The sequence below is a fragment of the Protopterus annectens genome, chromosome 5.part0 (assembly GCF_019279795.1).
Source record: "Protopterus annectens isolate FY-2018-M chromosome 5.part0, PAN1.0, whole genome shotgun sequence".
In the NCBI taxonomy this organism is placed as follows: Eukaryota; Metazoa; Chordata; order Ceratodontiformes; family Protopteridae; genus Protopterus; species Protopterus annectens.
In genome coordinates this window covers 1,645,554,689-1,645,576,228 of record NC_056735.1, presented here as the reverse complement: position 1 = coordinate 1,645,576,228, position 21,540 = coordinate 1,645,554,689, and the positions used below count along the sequence as shown (strand labels likewise).

General features: G+C 44.9%; 1 protein-coding gene and 1 non-coding gene across 6 annotated transcripts in view; both read right to left on the bottom strand.

Annotated features, from left to right (window-relative positions):
* The window catches only part of DYRK1A (dual specificity tyrosine phosphorylation regulated kinase 1A), a 2,602,610-nt gene that overhangs the window by 1,738,423 nt on the left and 842,647 nt on the right, over window positions 1-21,540 (bottom strand). The window contains exon 2 of one of the 5 annotated variants that reach the window (XM_044071436.1): window positions 19,489-19,655. The exons of the other annotated variants lie outside the window; for them this stretch is intronic. The gene's annotated coding sequence lies outside the window, so the exon portion shown is untranslated. The remainder of the gene's footprint in view (window positions 1-19,488; window positions 19,656-21,540) is intronic. 5 annotated transcript variants of the gene reach the window in all.
* Window positions 18,724-18,851, bottom strand: LOC122803041. The gene has a single exon (XR_006365080.1). It is a non-coding gene; the product is annotated as a U6atac minor spliceosomal RNA (small nuclear RNA).

Genomic DNA, 21,540 nt, shown 5'->3' with positions numbered 1-21,540 from the left:
GGTCTTTGTTGCCATGCTTTTGAAGTAAGAATTCAGTTGCCTTTGTTTGTTTGGCATGAGAAGCCATCTGGGCAGTTGTATTTAAGCTTGCACCCAGGAATATTATCTCTTGAGAGGGTACTAGTTTTGATTTCTTTTCGTTTACTGTGTACCCTAGGCAAATTAGTAATCTTTGTACAAACACCAGATGCTTTAGTAGAATGTCTTTGGTCTCTGCTTGAATAAGGCAGTCGTCCAAGTAGGGATATACTTGTATTCCTCTTTGTCTGCAAAATGCAAGTACTGGTGCCAGGTATTTTGTGAAGACCCTGGGTGCAGTAGATAAGCCAAAGGGCAGTGCAGAGAATTGGTAGTGCATTGAGCCAGCTATGAATCTGAGGTATCTTCTGCAGGATTGTCTGATTGTGACATGCAGGTATGCCTCAGGTCCAAAGTTACAAGCCTAGCCTTCTTTCCCAGCATGGGCAGAAGCTGTTGCAGAGTCAACATTTTGAATTTTGGTATGTCCAAAAAAGTATTTAGAATAGACAAGTCCAGAACTGGTCTCCATGCTTTGTCCTTTCTTGGTACTAAGAAAAGTCTTGAGTAAAATCCTTGTCCCTGCTCCTGTTGCGGCACAGGCTGAATGGCCTTCATGTCCATGAGAAATGTTACTTGTTTTTGTGCCTCTGCCCATTGACTGTGTGGCAGGTCTGGCATACTTTTTGCCTTTGGAAGGGTGTGTTAGTGGAACCTGTAGCCCTGAGAGACTATGTTTAGGACCCATTTGTCCTGTGTGATCATGTGCCACTTTTGTGAAAAAAGTGCTAGCTTACCCCCCAAGGGTGCTGCCAAGAGAGAAATGCTTGGCATTGGCAGAGGAAAGTCATTGGGACTGTTTCCTATATGGCTGTGATTTCTCAAGCACCCCATTGTTTGGGCCTGTATGAGCCCTGGGGCTGTTGCCTGTCTCTAGGGCATCTGCATCAGCCTCTTTGTGGCCTGTCTGACAAGGGAAAAGACCAGTTCTTAGGTCAGTTCCTGCTAAATCTGGGTGGCTGTACCTGTAAGAAATCCTTCAATGTCTGCATAGATTTAGCTTTATCCTCCATTTTCTTCAACACCTCTTCTACCTTAACACCAAACAAAGTATCATGCTGTAATGGAGCATCCAATAATTTTGCTTTAACATGATCAGGTAGAGTCTGTTCCTTTAACCAAGCATGCCTTCTAATAACAGAACCTGTTACAGCGGCCCTGCAAGAGGCCTCTAGTGAATCATAACCACATTGCAAAGTATGTTTTCCCACTTGTTCAGCTGCATGCAATAAATCCTGCAATTCTTTGTTCACAGAATATTCAGATTTTGTCAACATTTTCTGTTTTAACAAAGACATTAAGTATTGCTGATATTTGAGCATATGAAACTGACAATTTAAAGCCCTTACAGCCAAGGTAGAATAAGTGTAAACTTTTTTCCCCCATCTGTCCAGTGCCCTAGAATCACTATCTGAGGGGACAGGGTTTTTAGCAGTAGCAGCCTTGACCCCTTTGAGGCCCTGAGGGATAGTTTCTGGGTCAGCAGCAGGGTTTTAATATAGAAATTTATGAGAATCTGGAACCCTGTAGTATCTGTCCGGCTTAACAGGTGCAGGAGGTAAAGAGTCAGGAGACAGGCCGGACTCTGAAAATACATCATCTACAATGTCTAGAACAGTTGGAATTGCAAGAGGTCTGTGCTGAGGTAGTAGAAGAAAGTCTCTAAGCCTTTTCTTAGAATCTGAATAATCTTGGCTCTCCCAGTGGAAATTCTCCCTCATGGTATGCAGGGTTTCCCCAAATGAGTAATCCTCAGGAGGAGAAGCTGAAGGAATAGATTCTTCAGCATCAGAATCCTCATAGGGAGGAATAGGATATCCCTGTTCTGAAGAGGAGTCAGAGGAAATGGAAACCTGATAAGAAGAATCATATTCAGTATCTTGCCTAGGCCTCTTATCAGGAGGGGGATGGGAACCCCTGATCAAAGTTATTAGGTCTTCGGCCAGTTTGAGCATATAATAAAGAATAATCCTCAGGAGGAGAGGCTGAAGGGATAGATTCTTCAGCATCAGAATCCTCATAGGGAGGAATGGAATATTCCTGATCGGAAGAGGAAATGGAAACCTGGTCTGAAGATTCGTATTCTATCTCTTGCCTAGGCCTCTTATCAAGTGGGGGATGGGAACCCCTGATCAAAGTAATTAGGTCTTCGGCCATTTTAAGCATCTGTTTTTTAGGCAAGGTGGCCTGTCCAGAAGAATGCTGTACTTGTTTCTTTGTCTTTAGAACTGCTTTAGTCTTTGCCCTTGAAGCTGAAGTAGGTTTCACATATAACTGTGTATGCCTGAAAACACCCTCAGAAGTCGATGCCTGCTCAGCGGCACTGGACCCATCTGAGGGAATAGTTTCCGAGTGTCCAATACATTGAGTTTCCAGCAGCCTAGTCGGATCCACATGGGAGTCGGAAGCGGCCTGTGGCTCGGAGGTAGCGGGCATCAGGGGCTGCGAAAGTGCCTCACTGAGAACCGGCGACAGGCCAAGCGAGAGCCTTGTTGGTTTTGGACCTTGGATGCCTGTCCTTTTCTTTTTCTTTGCACTTTTTATAAACTCCGGTAGTCGGCTGTTCTGACGGCATTATATAATTGAATCTTCTGGCAAAGTAATGAAATGCAAAATCGTACTGACGCTTAACGTTGGTTAAATCTAGCACAAAACCGACAACCAGCAACGTTATGATCACGGCCTAGGCAAGGAATACAGTAAGAGTGAAAATCATTATGAGGTATTTGCTTCCCAAAAGAAATACAATTATTAACTTTTTCTGACATCGGTCTGGAGCAAGAAAAAAGTTTCCCCAATGGGGTACTTCACTTTAACGAAGACTTCGGATCTGAAATTCAAATTTGAAAATCTCAGGAGTCGGCCGACTGGCACATGCAAACTGCTTTTGCTTCGAGCACCGGGCGGCAAGAAAGACTGAAGAAAATGGCGTCGGCTGCATCTTTTATACCCCTGGCACACTGATGTCAGGGAAGAGGTGACAGCAACCGACGCCGGACCTAGACTTTGGAATTCAGGCCGACTCTGGGTAGCCAAGCACACAGCAAGGACATATTACTGCAGCACCTGGCGTTTGTAATAACTGAGGTTAAAGTACATTTTTGTACCTACCATAAATGTAGATGTTCCAGTGCTCATACAGCTGCAGTCATAACAAATGGGTTATCCTGCCGTCAGGCGGGTCCTCGGTCGGCCGAATTCCGAAGTCTAGGTCCGGCTTCAGTTGTCGTCGCTTCTTCCCTGACGTCAGTGCGGCAGGGGTATATAAGAGGCAGCCGACGCCATTTTCTTCAGTTTTTCTTGCCCAAGATGACAGGTGCTCCCAGAAGGAAGGCAAACATAATGTTATGCAAAGATGCAATGTTGATCAATCAAAAACAGTAGTTGCAAGCAAATACACCATAGAAGAATACCCCAAAAAGGTTATATGAAAAGTGTTTGTCATAAGGCCTGTCCTAAGAGGGGTTGGAGGGAGGGAAACCTGGACTGCAGCTGTATGAGCACTCGAACATCTACATTTATGGTAGGTACAAAACTGTACTATGTTCATCGTGCATACAGCTGCAGTCATAACAGATGGGTAGAATCCCAAAGCTAAGTAAGGGTGGTAGGCACTAAGTGGAACTAGGAGGGGCTAGGATGCCCTGCAGGACTGCTGTGGCAAAGCCCACTCTAGATTTTGAGTATAGTGGGAGGTGATAGTGCTTGGAGAAAGTGTGCACTGAACTCCAGGTAGCTGCATCCAAAATGTCCTTGGTAGGGACCCCCCTGAGGAAGGCTGCAGAGGTAGCTGTGGCTCTGGTGGAGGGGGATCTGATGCATGCAGGCACAGTTTTTCCATGAAATGAGTAACAAAAGCGTATGCAGTGGGCTATCCATTTTTAAACTGTCTGTTTGGAAATAGCCTTTCCTTGAGCACCTGCAGCATAGGACACAAAGAGTTACTCAGATTTCCTGAATGGCTTGTCCAAACAGAAACAAAGTTGTCTGTGAATGTCCAAGGAATGTAGTAGTCTTTCCCCTTTGTTTTGTGGATTAGGGTAAAAGGTAGGTAAGTGGATAGTCTGATTCAAAGCTACACTGGATACTACCTTTGGCATAAAGGTAGGGTTGGTTCGTAAGGAAACACTGTCCTGATGGAAAATCATGAATGGTTGCACAGCCATGAGGGCCTGTAGCTCCGAAACCCTGCATGCTGAGGTGATAGCCAGAAGAAAGGCTGCTTTCCATGACAAGTACTGTAACTCTGTTGAAGAAGCTGGCTCGAAGGGAGGAAGGGTCAGCTTTTCCAATACGAAGTTGAGGTCCCAAACAGGGACTGGTAGTTTCCTTGGGGGTTTTATATTCTTTGCCCCTCTGAGGAACTGCCTTAAGAGAGGATGAGAGAATAAAGGAGGATCTGTGTTGTATTGTGCAGAAATGGCTGAAGCGTGGATCCTGATGGAGAAGGAAAGTCCATTGTTTAACATCTCAGCTAGGTACTGTAAGATTTGAGGTATATTTATTACCCAAGGATTCTGTCCCTCTTCTTGATTCCAGGCACAAAATCATTTCCATTTGGCGGAGTAGGCCTTTCTAGTAGAAGGTCTTCTGGCCTCCAAGATGACATCCTGCACCTCCTTGGAGAGGAGAAACTGTTGGGAAATCAAGGAATTCTCCATGCAGCTAGAGTTAGAGTTTTGAGATGGATGTGAAGAGTTTTGTAGTTGTGCTGGGACAACAGAAGAGGGACTAGAGGTAGGATCCATGGTGGGGAATGTGTCAGGCTCTTCAGGAACGGATACCAGTGTTGTCTTGGCCAGTCTGGAGCAATGAGAATCATTTTCGGCCTCTCTGCTCTGGCTTTTAATAGAACTTTGGGCAGCAGAGGAAGAGGCGGGAAGGCAAAGACTGTCAATGTTGCCCAATTGAAGGATAGTGCGTCCACTTTCCAGGCCTGTGGATGATAGGTCCCTGGACAAAATTTTTTCAACTGGCAATTTCTGTGGGTAGCAAAGAGATCTATGTCTGGCTGTCCCCATGCCGGAGTTATCTTTGTGAAAACTTGAGCATGCAACTTCCATTCGTGTGGATCTGTCATATTTCTGCTCAGGTTGTCTGCCAGTGTGTTTTCCTTCCCTGGCAGGAATTGTGCCTGTAGTTGAATTTGCAGTTCCAGTGCTGTGTTCCATAGGGTCATGGCTTGCCTGCACAGGGGATATGAATGAGTTCCCCCCTGTTTGTTTATGTACCACATCACTGTGGTGTTGTCTGTCTTTATCAATAGCTGGCCTGGATGCAGTAGGTCTTTGAAGGTCATAATAGCCTTTTGCACGGCTAGCATTTCCTTTTGGTTGATGTGAAGGTGATTCTCTTTTCGGGTCCATTTTCCCTGAATGCACTGATCTGTCATGTGTGCTCCCCAGGCGTAGTCTGAGGCGTCTGTTGTGATGATTGGAGTTGCTTGAGGTACACAGAAAAGAAGACCTGTGTTTCTTCGGCAAGCTTGAGCCCACCACATAAATTCCTTTTGAAGGCATGGAATGAGTGGTATAATTGCTTCCAAGCTGTGGCTGTGTTGAGACCATAAGTTTTTTAGGTACCATTGAAGTTTCCTCATATGCAGCTTTGCACATGGGATTAGTAGGATGCAAGATGCCATGAATCCCAGAGCCTGCAGGATTTTCCTTGCAGTTAGCCTGGTGTAAGTTGCCATTTTTCTGAAGTATTGAGACAGTTGCCCTTGCTTGTCTGGCGTGAGGTAGGCCATCTGGGTGGTTGTATGCAAGCTGGCACCCAGGAAAATTATTTGTTGAGAGGGTATTAGTTTTGATTTCTTTTTGTTGACTGTGTATCCCAGGAAGTTCAACAGTGTTATTACAAACGCCAGGTGCTGCAGTAGTATGTCCTTGCTGTCTGCTTGGATCAGGCAGTCGTCCAGATATGGGTAAATTTGTATCCCTTGCAGTCTGCAGAAGGTGATTACTGATGCCAGGCATTTCGTAAACACTCTGGGTGCAGTAGATAAGCCAAAGGGCAATGCAGAGAATTGGTAATGGGTTGAACCTGCAAGAAATCTGAGGTATCTTCTGCAATCTTGTCTGATAGGGACATGTAGGTATGCCTCCTTGAGGTCCAATGTTACCAGCCAAGACACCTTGCCAGCATGGGAAGAAGCTGCTGTAATGTGAGCATCTTGAATTTTGGCACCTGTAGATATGTGTTTAGGATTGATAAGTCTAAGATAGGTCTCCAATCTTTGTCTTTCCTTGGTACCAGGAATAGTCTGGAATAAAACCCTTGACCTTGTTCTTTTGCAGGTACCTCTTGAATTGCTTTCATGTCCATGAGAGCTGAAATTTGTTTTTGTGCCTCTGCCCTTTGATTTTGTGGCAGGTTTGGCATGCCTCTCATTTTTGGAAGGGTGTGAAAGTGGAACCTGTAACCTCTGTCTATAATGTCCAGAATCCATTTGTCTTTTGTAAAAATATGCCAATTTTTTGAGAATAATGTCAGTTTTCCGCCCAAAGGTGCTGCCATTAAAGCTTTGTTTGGCAGGTGTAGGGGGAAGTCATTGTGTCTGTTTTCTAAAAGACTGTGATCTATCTTCTCCACCTCTTGGGGTTGGTGCTTGCCAGTGTCTGGCTCTGAAAGATCCTTGAGGCTGCCCTCTACCCCTTGGACGCCTGTATCTGCCCCTTTGAGGTCTGTCCGTGGCTGGAAAGGACCAATTTTTTGAAGGCCAGTGTCTGCTGAAATGTGGAGGCTGTACCTGCAGAAAATCTTTCACTGTTTGCATTGATTTTGCTTTTTCCTCCATTTTCTTTAGCACCTCATCAACTTTAACACCAAACAATACATCTTTTTGAAGAGGTGCATCCAATAATTTAGCTTCGACATGATCTGGAAAGGTTTGCTCTTTGAGCCAAGCATGCCTACGTATAACAGACCCCGTAACAGCAGCTCTACATGAGGCCTCTAAAGCATCAAAACCACACTGCAAGGTATGTTTACCCACTTGCTCTGCACCATGCAACAAATCCTGCAACTCTTTTAAATCTGGTTGTTCTGGTTGTGTCATCTTGCTTTTCAGCTGAGATATCAAAAACTGTTGATACTTTAACATATGGAACTGACAGTTTAATGCCCTCATGGTTAAAGTGGCCGAGGTGTACACCTTTTGCCCCCACCTTTCTAAAGCTCTGGAATCTCTCTCTGAAGGTAATGGGTTTTTGGCAGTAGAGGCCTTAATTCCCTTGCGACCCTGTGAAATTGTTTCTGGGTCAGCAGTATGGCTTTTATATAAGAACTGGTGAGAATCAGGAACCCGGTAATACCTGTCTGGTTTCACAGGAGCTGGAGGCACAGAATCTGGATTAAGGCTGGCTTCTGTGTACACATCATCCATGTATCTAAAACAGGAGGGATAGCCAGAGGCCTATGCTGGGGGAGCAGAAGAAATTCCCTGAGCCTTTTCTTAGAATCTGAGTAATCTTGGCCTTTCCAGTGAAAGTGTTCCCTTAATGTATGCAGGGTTTCCCCAAAAGAGATGTCTTCGGGGGGAGAGACCGAGGGGATAGACTCCTCTGCATCAGAGTCTTCGAATGGAGAATAGGCATAATCCTGGTCCTCAGATAGTTCTGAGGTAATAGAAGCTTGATCTGAGGAAGGGTAGTCTTCCTCTAATCTGGGCCTTTTGTTAGCGAGGGGTTGAGAACCCCTGATAAGAGTAATCAAATCCTCAGCCATTTTAAGCATCTGTTTTTTAGGCATGGTGCCTTGAGAGGGGGTCTGAGAAACCTGTTTTTTGGTTTTCATGGCTGCTTTAGATTTAGTGAAGGCTTTAATAGAGAAGGAGGAAGGCCTGAAGACCCCTTGAGAAATGGCAGGCCTGTCTAAATTCTGAGTTTCCCCGCCAGGAGTGGCGTCGGTATCTGTAGTAGGAATGGGAGCCGAGGAGCCTGCGACCTCGGGTACTGAAGACACCGGTAATGCATTGTCATCGGTACTCAGGGGCTGCGTAGGTGCCTCGCTGAGTACCGGAGAACCGGTAGTCGGCCTTAGCGTGGTTTCAGTAGGAGGTGCAGACCTCGTATGTCGGTCCTTATCTTAGCGTTTTTTGCTCAAAACTGGAGTCGGAGTATCCGACGACATAATATAATTAAATTTTTTGCCAAAAAAGTGAAGGGTGAACTCCGCCCGACGCTTAATAGTGCGCTTGTTGAATCTAGCACAAAAACGGCAGGCCGAGACGTCGTGGTCTGGGCCTAAGCAAGGTATACACAAAGAGTGGAAATCCTTATGCGGTATTTGCTTCCCACATGAAATGCAATTATTAACTTTGTCTGACATCGGTCTGAGGCAAGAAAAGTTTCCCCAACGGGGTACTTAGCTTTCAAGAAGACTTTGGCTGAAATACTTTCGTAAATCTCAGGAGCTGGCCGACCGGCACTTGCAAACTGCATCTGCTTCGGGCACCGCGCGGCAAGAAAGACTGAAGAAAATGGAGTCGGCTGCCTCTTTTATACCCCTGCCGCACTGACGTCAGGGAAGAAGCGACGACAACTGACGCCGGACCTAGACTTTGGAATTTGGACGACCGAGGACCCGCCTGACGGCAGGATAACCCATCTGTTATGACTGCAGCTGTATGCACGATGAACATCCCAACTGTAATGACTGCAACAGTGAAACACGATGAACATCTATTTGGACAGCTGTAGTATGCGATCAAATTTCTTCTATACCAGTCATGTTCTCAGTATGGCTTTACAACTTCTTTGTGTTTTCTCATATTAATATTCACTTTAAAGTCTTGATATCTGCACTCAGAAGCTTGTAAGGCCTGAATGAAGTACACCCAGTTTGAGTACAGAAACCCCTAATAGGACATTTACCTTTCAAATTTTCTCAGCAGGAGCTCTGGATCAGTAGGGCCTAATTTTATCTGGGATACTAGAGTTCTGTTTGCCAGGGATGTTAACATTTCTTCTGACATATAAAGTTCTCTGGAAACAGGAAAGTCAGACTGAAGTCAGCCTGCAGCTGATTCACATACATTATAAGTAATACTGTAACAATGACAGTGACAATAGGATGATCATCAGATCTTCTGATCCATTTAGCTAACCAATGCAATGACATCAAAGATCACTTAAAAAGGAAATGTGCCCCTTCATGGAGTGACAGCTTCTCACCCCATGATTTTCATCCCTGCAAAGAAAGGGAGATGAATGGGCTGATTCAGTGCCCAAATTAAAACAAAACTTCTAAGCAGAAATCGGTACAAAAAAATAAATAAATAAAAAGAGGACCAAGATAGGGATACAGTCTATAAAAAGGAAAGAAGATACCTCACATGTAAATAAAATGTACAATAACCTGGATGGGCTCGCTATTCTAGTCCATCTCAGGCAAAAATCTCATTGCTGAAAGGCTTCCAAATGGAGCCCAGCAAAGAGGGAAACTATTGTTCATCAATCCAAAATGAGAAATCACTCGCATTCTCACAATAATGTGCAAGAAGTCCATGTCACATGTTGGATAGGCTGAGGTCCATTTATAAAAAGACAGACCTATGCTGAATCTGGAGAGGGTTGTCACAATAAAGTCCCTAAGTGTGAAATCTAAAACCTGTGACTAAAGCTTCAACCATCCAGGAATAAAGAAAGAAGTTATGTACTCACCATAACGTTCCATCTGAGTAGGTAAAGTACAGTTTTGATCTACCATAAATGTAGATGAGTGTTCACACTGCTGCAGTCATTACACTTGGGTTATCCTGCCGTCAGGCGGTCCCGCAGTCGGCCCGAATTTCAAAGTCTTGGTCCGGCATCGGTTGCTGTCGCTTCTTCCCTGACGTCAGTGCGCCAGGGGTATATAAGATGCATCCGATGCCATTTTCTTCAGTTTTTCTTGCCCCAGATGTCAGGTGCCCCCAAGTAGGTAGGCAATACATATTGCTAATCAAAAATATACAATAAAAACAATACCTTCAGTTACCAGCAAATACACCCCAAAGGTTGTATAGGATATAAAGGTATAGATAAGCCCAGCTAGTTCAGAGGGGATGGAGGGAGGGTAACCTGGACTCCAGCAGTGTGAACACTCGAGCATCTACATTTATGGTACGTACAAAACTGTACTATGTTAATCGTGTTACACTGCTGCAGTCATTACACTTGGGTAGAATCCCAAAGCTGAGGTTGGGTGGCTGGTCTATAAAGAGTTAGGATTGGCTATGAGGCCCTGCAGAACTGCAGTGGCAAATCCTGCTCTGGATTTAGAGTAAAGAGGCAGGTGGTAATGCTTGGTAAAGGTGTGCACTGAACTCCAAGTTTCAGCCTTCAAAATTTCCTTGGTAGGTACTCCTCTGAGAAAGGCTGTTGAAGTGGCTGTTGCCCTGGTGGAATGTGGCCTAATGTTATTTGGGACTGATTTTCCATGCTGTGTGTAGCAGTACCGAATACAGTGCCCTATCCATTTGGATATAGTCTGCTTTGAGATAGCCTTACCCTGTGATCCTGCAGCATATGCTACAAACAGTTGCTCAGTTTTCCTGAAAGCCTTTGTTTTGTCCAAGTAGAAACGTAACTACCTGTGTATGTCCAAAGAATGCAGAAGTTTCTCCCCTTTATTCTGGGGGTTTGGATAAAAAGTTGGCAAATGGATGGTCTGGTTAAGAGCCACACTAGATACCACCTTTGGCATAAAGGTAGGGTTTGTTCTTAAAGATACCCTGTCCTGATGAAAAATTATAAAAGGTTCCACTGCCATTAATGCCTGTAGCTCAGACTCTTCGTGCTGAAGTTACTGCCAGGAGCAGAGCTGTTTTCCATGATAAACATTTTAGATCGGTTGTATTGGCTGGCTCAAAAGGTGGTAGGGTCAGTTTTACAAAACGAAATTGATGTCCCAAGTTGGTGTTGGTGCTCTCCGGGGCGGTCTTATGTTTTTAGCCCCTCTGAGGTACTGCTTTAGCAAGGGATGAGAGAATAAAGGAGGATCCGTTTTATAATGTGCTGAAATGGCAGAGGCGTGGATCTTAATTGATGAGAAGGATAGGCCTCTGTCCAGCATCTCAGTTAAGTATTGTAAAATCTGAGGAATGTTTGGAACAAGAGGGTCAAGGCTTTGAGCCTGGTTCCAGGCGCAGAATCTCTTCCATTTTTCTGGGTAAGCTTTCCTGGTGCTAGGCCTCCTGGCCTCCAAAATGACATCCATAACAGCTTTAGAGAGAGAGGTGTTATCTGTTTGACTAATGTATCTGCCATGCAGCCAGGTTTAAGGTTTTGAGCTGACCGTGCAGGATCTGATTGTTTTGTTGAGTCAGAAGGTGTGGAATTTGAGGCAAAATCCATGGTGGGCCTTGAGCCAAGTTCCTTAAGATAGGGTACCAGTGCTGGCGTGGCCAGTCTGGAGCAATCAGGATCATCTGTGGGTTTTTTTGTCTGGCTTTTAGGAGTACCTTTGAAAGAAGAGGCAGTGGCGGGAAGGCATAAACTTTTAGGTTTTTCCAGCTGAACAGAAGAGCATCCACTTTCCATGCTTGTTTGTGATAAGTCCTTGTGCAGAATTTTTGTAGTTGGCAGTTCAGTGGGGAGGCAAAAAGATCTATGTCTGGGCATCCCCACTTTTGCGTTACCATGCTGAAGATTTGTGGATTCAATTTCCATTCGTGAGGGTCCATGATATTTCTGCTTAGATCGTTTGCCAGAGTATTTTTCTTTCCTGGCAGGAATTGTGCTTGTAGGTGAACTTGATACGTTACAGCTGTGTTCCACAAGGTCATGGCTTGCCTGCATAGGGGATAAGAATGAGTGCCCCCTTGCTTATGCACCACATTACTGTGGTGTTGTCAGTCTTTAGTAGTAATTGTCCTGGATGTAGAAGGTCCTTGAAAGCTGTTAGGGAATTTTGAACAGCCAACATCCCTTTTTGATTGATGTGAAGATGCATCTGGTCTGTGGTCCACTTGCCCTGAATGCATTTTCCTGCCATGTGTGCTCCCCAGGCGTAATCCGAAGCATTTGTTGTTAGAATTTGCCTGGCTGTGGGTTGGGAAAAAGATTGACCCTTGTTTAGGTGACATGCCTGTGCCCACCATCGAAACTCCTGTTGTAGGCAGGGAATCATTGGTATTACTGCTTCTAAACTGTGAGAGTGTTGAGTCCAAACACTTTTCAGGTACCATTGTAACTTCCTCATATGCAGTCTGGCATATGGTATTAGTAGTATGCAGGATGCCATGAATTCCAGGGCCTGCAGAATTTTTCTTGCAGGGAGATGGGACTTTCTTGCCAGCGTTTGAGAATATTGAGTTAGCTGAACTTGTTTGTCTGGCGTGAGGTAAGCCCATCTGGGCCGTTGTATTTAAGCTGGCACCCAGGAATATAATCTGTTGCGAGGGCACTAGTTTTGACTTCTACTGTGTACCCTAGAGAAATTAGCAACCTTTTTACAAATGCCAGATGCTGTAGAAGAATGTCCTCTCTGCTTGAATGAGGCAGTCGTCCAGATATGGATATATTTGAATTCCTTTTTGTCTGCAAAATGCAATTACTGGTGCCAGGCACTTTGTGAAGACCCTGAGCGCAGTAGATAAGCCAAAGGGCAGTGCAGACAATTGGTAGTGCACTGTACCAGCTTTGAATCTGAGGTATCTTCTGCAATTTTGTCTGATAGGGACATGCAGGTATGCCTCTTTAAGGTCCAGAGTAACAAGACAAGCCTTCTTGCCCAGCATGGGTAGAAGCTGCTGTAATGTCAACATTTTGAATTTCGGAATATCCAGGTAAGTATTCAGAATTGAAAGGTCTAGTTATGGGCCTCCAGGCCTTGTCCTTTCTGGGGACCAGGAAGAGTCTTGAATAAAATCCTTGTCCTTTTTCCTGTTGTGGTACTTTTTGAATAGCTTTCATGCCCATGAGGGCTGAAATTTGTTTTTGTGCCTCTGCCCATTGATTTTGTGGCAGGTCTGGCATTCCTTTTTAGCCTTGGTAAAGTATGAAAGTGGAATCTGTAACCTTGTGACACAATATTCAGGACCCATTTGTCTTGGGTGACTGTTTGCCAGTTTTGAGAAAAAAGTGCTAGTTTTCTCCCTAAGGGGGCTTCCAAAAGGGACGTGCTTGGCGTACGAAGGGGAAAGTCATTGTGACTGTTTCCTGTATTGAGACTTGTCCTCCCCACCTTTTGGGGTTGAGGTGCCCCACTGTCGTTGTCTGTTTGAGCCTTGGGGTTGAGATCTGCCTCTTGGGAGTTTGTATCTGCCTCTCTGTGGCCTGTCTGACACTGGAAAGGACCAATTCTTTGTTGGCCAATTTCTGCTAAACAGAGGTGGCTGTACCTGTAAGAAATCCTTGACTGTTTGCATAGATTTAGCTTTATCCTCCATTTTCTTTAACATCTCTTCTGCCTTAACACCAAACAAAGTATCATGCTGTAAAGGAGCATCCAATAATTTTGCCTTAACATGATCAGGTATACTTTGTTCTTTTAACCAAGCATGCCTTCGAATCACAGAACCTGTAACTGCGGCTCTACAAGAGGCCTCTAAATAATAAAAACCACATTGCAGAGTACGTTTTCCCACCTGTTCAATTGCATGCAATAAATCCTGCATTTACTTACAATCAGGAGCTTCTGTGCTTGCAAGCATTTTCTGTTTTTACTGAGCCATTAAATATTGTTGGTACTTAAGCATGTGAAACTGGCAATTTAAAACTCTTACTGCTAAAGTTGCAGAAGTGTATACTTTCTTCCCCCATCTATCCAAAGCTCTGGAATCTCTGTCAGAGGGTACTGGATTTTTTACAATAAAAGCCTTAACTCTTTTGGACCCTGGGAAATAATTTCTGGATCAGCAGAAGGGTTTTTGTAAAGAAACTTGTGAGAGTCAGTGACTCTATAATACCTATATGGCTTGGCTGGAGCAGGGGCAAAGAGTCAGGAGATAAACTGGATTCAGAGAACACATCATCCACAATATCTAGCACAGGCGGAATAGCCAGGGCCTGTGTTAAGGTAATTTTCTTGGATTCTGAGTAATCCTGGCTTTCCCAAAGGAAATTCTCTCTCATGGTATGTAAAGTTTCCCCAAAAGAATAATCCTCAGGAGGAGAGGCTGTAGGGATAGATTCTTCGGCATCAAAGTCCTCATAGAGGGGTAGAGAGTATCCCTGGTCTGAAGAGGAATCGGAGGAAATGGAAACCTGATCAGAGGAGTCATAGTCTGTATAATGCCTAGGCCTTTTCTCAGGAGGGGGATGGGAACCCCTGATTAGAGTAATGAGGTCTTCGGCCATTTTAAGCATCAAAGTCCTCATAGAGGGGTAGAGAGTATCCCTGGTCTGAAGAGGAATCGGAGGAAATGGAAACCTGATCAGAGGAGTCATAGTCTGTATCATGCCTAGGCCTTTTCTCAGGAGGGGGATGGGAACCCCTGATTAGAGTAATGAGGTCTTCGGCCATTTTAAGCATCTGTTTCTTAGGCATGGAGGACTGTCCAGGAGAATGCTGTACTTGTTTCTTTGTCTTTACTGGTACCTTTGTCTTGGCTGTTGTTTTACTGTAAGTTGTGAAAGTCTGAAAACACCCTCAGAAGCAGATGCCTGCTCAGCGGCTCCGGACCCATCTGAGGGATTAGTTTCCTTAGGCCCAATACCTTGAGTTTCCAGAGGCCTAGATGTCTCCACGTGGGAGTCGGAAGTGGCCTGTGGCTCTGAGGTAGCGGGTGTCAGGGGCTGCGAAAGCGCCTCACTGAGAACCGGCGACTGGCCTAGAAGAGGTTTCGTTGCCGGTTTTGGACCTCGGATGCCTGTCTTTATCCTTGTCTTTGCGTTTTTTCGGTATTGAGGCATGGAATACAGTAAGAGTGGAAGTCCTTATGAGGTATTTGCTTCCTACAAGAAATACAATTGTTAACTTTTTCTGACATCAGTCTGAGGCAAGAAAAAAGTTTCACCAACAGGGTACTTAGCTTTTTTGAAGACTTTGGATCTGAAATTCGACTTCAAAAATCACAGGAGTCGGCCGACCGGCACTTGCGAACTGCTTCTGCTTCGGGCACCGCGCGGCAAGAAAGACTGAAGAAAATGGCGTCGGATGCATCTTATATACCCCTGGCTCACTGATGTCAGGGAAGAAGCGACAGCAACCGACGCCGGACCAAGACTTTGGAATTCTGACTGACTGCGGGGCCGCCTGATGGCAGGATAACCCAAGTGTAATGACTGCAGCAGTGTGACATGGTGAACATCTTCATTTGTCTGCAACCTGTGGGTATCGGATCAGAGCCAGCAGCTTTCCAAGCTAAAAGATCAGAGCTCTCAGCTCCTCCCCTTACCGATAATGCCCTGCCACCTCCCTCCAGTCCTCAGATCGAGTTTGCCTAAAACAAGAAACAGACTAAGACAGTCGAAAGAGGAACACTAACCTAATGCAAGACAAGGTGAAACCTTGCGTCATGGAAAAAAACATAAAACATGTTAGGGTCAAGGGGGGGGGGGGGTCGGTTGCAGACAAATGAAGTTACCTACTCAGATGGAACGTTATGGTGAGTACATAACTTCTTTATCTAAAGTAGTTAACTTCATTTGATCAGCAACCTGTGGGACAGAGTCCCCAGCTACCTAAATCCCTGGGAGGACCTCAAGGAAGGATATTCCGGAGCACTGCAGAGCCAAATGATGCCCTACTCCTGGATATCAGATCCAACTTATAATGAGAAATGAAGGTATGAGAAGAGGACCAAGTAGCTGCTGAGCAGATGTCGTCTACAGGAACTCTCGACCAGAATGCTGCAGAAGTAGCCATAGACCTGGTAGAATGGGCATGGACCCCCAAGGGTTCAGGCTGGCCGGAGGCTAAATAAGTGTGCACGATGCACTGGGATATCCATCTGGCCAAGGTAACTTTCGTAATAGGCTTACCAATAGATGGTTTTGCGAAAAACACAAAAAGCTGATCTGATTTCCTAGTAGTAGCCATCCTTTGCAAGTAAAAACGCAATTGTTTGTGCACATCCAATAAGTGAAATCTGTATTCCCCTTTGTTCTGAAAGTTGGGGAAGAACATAGGCAAATTAATGGATTGACACTGGATTCGGAGGCCACATTAGGCAAGAAAGAAGGGTTAGTCCTGAGAGAAACTCTGTCCTTATGGAAGACCAGATACGGGGGTTTCATGCAAAGGGCCTGAAGCTCAGAAACTCTCCTGGCTGAAGTAATTGCAATCAGGAAGGCCGTTTTCCAGGATAAAAATTTCAACTCAACCGAAGCAGCCGGTTCAAAGAGTGGGCCAGTCAAACCCTGAAGAACCAAGGTTAAGTCCCAGGGTGGAACCGCATTCTTGACCGGAGGTTTCAACAGAAAGGTGCCCTTCAAAAAAGTTTTGCATATCTTAGCAGACGCTAAGGGGCCAAGGTTATCCTCTATGTGGAAATGGGAAATAGCTGCCATTTGGACTTTGACTGCAGAAGCACTAGCTCCTTGGTAAAAGATAAGGGACAAGAATTCAAGAACTGTTGGGATGGGAGCAGTAAAAGGATCTAAAATCCCTATTTTTGGCCCAGATGGAAAAACGCTTCCATTTACTTCTGTAGATCTTTCTGGTAGAAGGTTTATGCTCCACTACCAGAATAGATTTTATGGGAGACGAGATACCAGGAGTCATTGCGATTAGTGGAACTGGATCAACCAGGCTGTGAGCTTGAGGTCACCCAGGTTTGGGGGCTGTAATCCCGCAGGATGAGAGATCAGAACCGGAATGGGATCTAAGATCCAAGGAGGAACTACACTGTGAGACCGCAGGTAAGGGAACCAGATCTGACGAGGCCAGAATGGGGCTATGAGGATAATCTTGCTCCCCGACCAATGAGCTTTCTGCAGAAATGTTGTCATTAGCGGAAGAGGAGGATAAGCATAAAGGAGACCAGGGGGCCAAGCATGCATCAAAGCGTCTCTGGGGCTCTCCCCTGTTGGGGGAATCAGAGTGAAAAACTCGCTGCATTTTGTGTTTGAAGGAGAAGCAAAAAGATTGCAGCAAGGTTGACCCCATCTGAGGAAGATCTGATTCGCTACTGATGGGTTTAGAGACCACTCGTAAGGTGTGAGAATTGAGCGACTCAGCTTGTCCGCTAGAATGTTGGACCAACCCGGAATGTGCGTTGCTATAAGAAAGCGGTTGGTGGAAATCGTCCATTCCCAAACTCTCATAGCCTCTCGACAAAGAGGGTAAGATCTGGTTCCTCCCTGTTTGTTGATGTACCAGACTACTGCCATGTTGTCTGTCTGAATTGCAACAGTCCCCAGAGGAAGAAGGTCTTGAAGGGATTGCAATGCTAGAAGCACTGCCCTCACCTCCAGGACATTGATATGCAGAACGGTCTCTAAGGGAGTCCATGTGCCTTGGACGGTTCTGCCCACAGAAATGCCCCCCCACTTGAGGTGAGAAGCGTCTGTGGTCAGCGTGGCTTGGGGTTGAGGCATCACAAACGGTCTCCCCTCCCGCAGCTGTTGGGAATGGAGCCACCAAAGAAGGGAGTTCCTGCAAACCCTGCTCAGGGGAATTGGAGACTCCAACGGGTGGAGTAGGAGAGACCATTGAATGTGAAGAGTCCATTGTAGAACTCTCATATGCAATCTTGCTAAAGGTGACAGGCTGATGGCTGCCGCCATGGAGACCAGGGCTCTCAGGACCAACTCTGCAGGTGGGGCTGGACACTGTAGGAGCGCCATTATGTGTAGTGACAAGTTGCGCAACCTGTCCACTGTTAGAAAGGCTTTGGCTTGGCGCGTATTTATTCTGGCCCCTATAAAATCCAGAACTTGCACAGGATGAAGAGACGACTTCTGAAAATTTATAGTAATGCCTAGACGCTGGGCCATGGCTAGGGAGTAATCCCAGGAGGAGCAAAGCAGATGCCTGGTGGGGGCGGTGAGGAGCCAATTGTCCAGGTACGGAAAGACCTGAATTCCATGAAGTGTCAGATGGGCTGCTACAACTGCCATGACCTTGGTGAACACCTTGGGGGCTGTGGTGAGGCCGAATGGGAGAACCCTGAACTGAAAGTGACTGGCTCCTAGCCGAAAGCGGAGAAACCTCCTGGACCATCTGTCGATGAGAATGTGGTAGTACGCATCCTTGAGGTCTATGGAGCACATCCAGTCGTTCTCCTATAGGAGAGGGAGAATAGATTGCAGAGTGACCATCCGGAATTTCTCTTTGGCAATGAACAGGTTTAGAGATGACAGGTCCAGAATTGGCCTCAAGTCCCCCGTCTTTTTTGGCACCAAAAAGAACCTGGAGTAATTGCCTAATCCAGACTGCTCTGGGGGGACGTGCTGGATGGCCCGTTTTTCTACCAACTTCGAAATTTCTGAAGCCGCCTCCTCCCTTTGATCGGTTGGGACATCGGGAAGGCGCTTTGTTAGAAGGGGAAGATACAGAAAGGGAATAGTGTAACCTCTGGATATTATTCGGAGCACCCAAAGATCTGTAGTAATGGACTCCCAACATTGTAGGTGCTCCGAAAAACGTCCTCTGACTGCCTCCAGAGAGGGACAGCCGGGCAAGCCCTCAGGGCTGCTGCGCAGATCGGTCTGAGAAAGGTTCTCTGGACCTGAAATTCTTCGGCCCCCCCTCTGCCTCTGGGCTGGCATCCACCTTAAATGGTGGTTAGATGCCACAAAATAAGTGGCAATGCCTTAACCATATATGTGTTGTAAAGGCCACTAGGACCTCTTCCGTCCTTATCAAGGGGAGTGCTAACCTTCTCTCCTTTCATACAACACTCAACACACACAAATCTTAGAAATAGTTTTAAAAGGTTTTTTAAAACTCTCACCCAACGCCAAGAGCTCGTCGCTTGAAGCTATCAGAAGCCGCGGCAAACGAGATCTGAGGACTGGAGGGAGGTGGCAGGGCATTATGGGTAAGAGGAAGGAGCTGAGAGCTCAGATCTTTTAGCTTGGAAAGCTGCCTGCCCGGAACCGAGGATGGATCCGATACCCACAGGTTGCTGATCAAATGAAGTTAACTACTTCAGATTAACTGTTCGATACCACACGTCTTGGTCAACTTGCCTGGTACAGGCTCAAACAGTGACTCTTCCCCAGCTGGGCCAATGAACTATTTTGTGTGTGATTGCCAGGATAAGCCTCAACCACAAATAACTCTGAAACATTTCTGGATGGCGTGAGTAGGCTGTGCTCCTAGATCAGGTTGAACTAACACAAGCCAAAGACAGCCAGGAAGTAGGTGGCACAAGCATGTTAAAATGCAACTTCTAGGGTGGGAGTCAGGGACATGTTTCTTACAGGCCACTACTATACTACCATAACTGCAGGACAAGAGCAGCTCAGGTCCTCACTAACCAGCAACAATTTCATTTTCTGTGAGGATCAGGAGGCCAAACAAAATTTAACTTACCTCTAAGAAGCAAAAACTTGCACACTCCTATGTGCTAAGTCCCCATTGAAGAACCTCCAACCTTCCCTCAAATCACAAGAGGGATCGCCCCTCATGCCAGCGTTATGAAGGACTTCCTCCCAACGTCCAGTACAGGATTTGGATGAGATTTCAAAAATCCCTAACAACTTAAAAGAAAATGGCATGAGAATACAGGAGTGTCTACTGATGATAAAATAAGAACTGTATGGCATGACAAAAGATAGTAACTGTGACAGCACAGCTGTCATAGCAGATGTTCAAATACAATAACTACTGCTACAATATCACTCACAATCCTTAGGAATTATCCAAAAGAATGTGCCCAATCATTCAGACTGACTTCCAGAGCTCTGGACATTTCCTACATTTGATGAGTTCTTCTGCCAAAACCAGAAGCAGAATGTTCTTCAGAAGATAAACAGGGCAGTCTATGCCATTTTCATTTCTTTCGAGTAATGCTATCACCAATATGACTGCTGATATAGCCTGGCTACACCAGATTCCACTGTTCAGGCAAAATTGTTTAGATTTACATTAAAAAAAAAGGTGAGAAGCAATACAAGCCAGTGTAAGCGAGGGAGTGCTGCTACCATCTGGAAATCTGACTTTTTGACTACAAGTAGAAGTGAGGCTTACATATGTGGTTGGTGGTAGGGAGTCTATGCTGTAGCAGTGATCATTGTATTTAAACTTCTACTGTTACAGTAAGTATGCTTATACAACTGTACTGTGTTCATTAAGAAGATCACTACTACAATGTGTTTAATTACTGGAAAGAGTATTACCAGTGCTATATTCATCATAAGGATTTATTTTGCAATATTATTCATAATGTTTGGAAAAAGTACAAAAATTAGTAAGTACTCTGACCAGAGTCACCATGTACACGACCGCACATCCCTCGAACGAGTGCAATAACAAACCCTGTTCTGCTTCTGAAGAGAATGCCCATTCTGTAATGCCTAGATATCGCAGACTATGGATGGAGTTCCTGGTAGCTACTTTGCAAATGTTTAATGTGGACACATTTCTGAAAAAGAAGCTGTAGTTATTAATACTTCAGTGAAGTAAACCTTAATTTGCGCCTGTAGGATTTTCTATAATGCTCATAACACAGCTCAATATAGTTAACTAAGCCTTTTCAAAATTCTTTGCCTACAGGCTCCTGTGGATTTGTTGCCTGGCAGACTTGCTAATATAAAAAGGAAAAAGGGGCTGAATGGATGATGATTCTTGTTATATGAAGTGAGTGAGTGAGAAGTGCAGTGTACCACGGTGGGAGGAATATTGGGAGGGGGTTGCATAGTTATTTTTACTGAAATGTTTTAAGTAGTAACTGCATGTGTTGTAGGACACAAGATTAGGATGCAGAATAACAGATGTAATGTTTGCACTGAAACAGACAATGAAGAAAATGTAAATAAGGAATTAATCCATCTGGGCATTCCTAAACTTAAAGGATGCATATGAGGTCCCAAGAAAGCTGAACTAGGCAATCATGTCACAATTTGTGCAGGCTATGTACAAAGATTCCCTGACATAAGTACAGTGTTTACAGATAAACCCAGAAAAGGGCATTTTGATTTGGAACATTTTGAGACTGTTTCATTTCACTTCAAGATGCTAAATAAATCAAAGGCTTTAACAGTAAATTATGTACTCAAACTGGTTCAGCAATACCAACACTTATGGGGCCAGGACAGGATGAATACTTACTCATGGGGATTATGTTACGGTAAATATGAATATGTGAAGAGAGACAAAATAAAACATACAAAAACTGAGAAGTTGAAAGCTGTTGATTATGGATATGGATAGTAAGATAACACATAGTGAAAATGTTTTTGGTCCCTTTGGTTTTATATACAAGTTCGGTATATTTTTATCAGTTGGAGAAGTTGTAAATGATAATTAATAAACCATCTAAGGAATTTATTTGTGAGTGGATGAGAGCAAGAATTAAGGGAATAAGTGGATTCTCCCCATAAGCAAGGTCGTTTAGGATTACCTGACTTCAAGGTATATTCCACA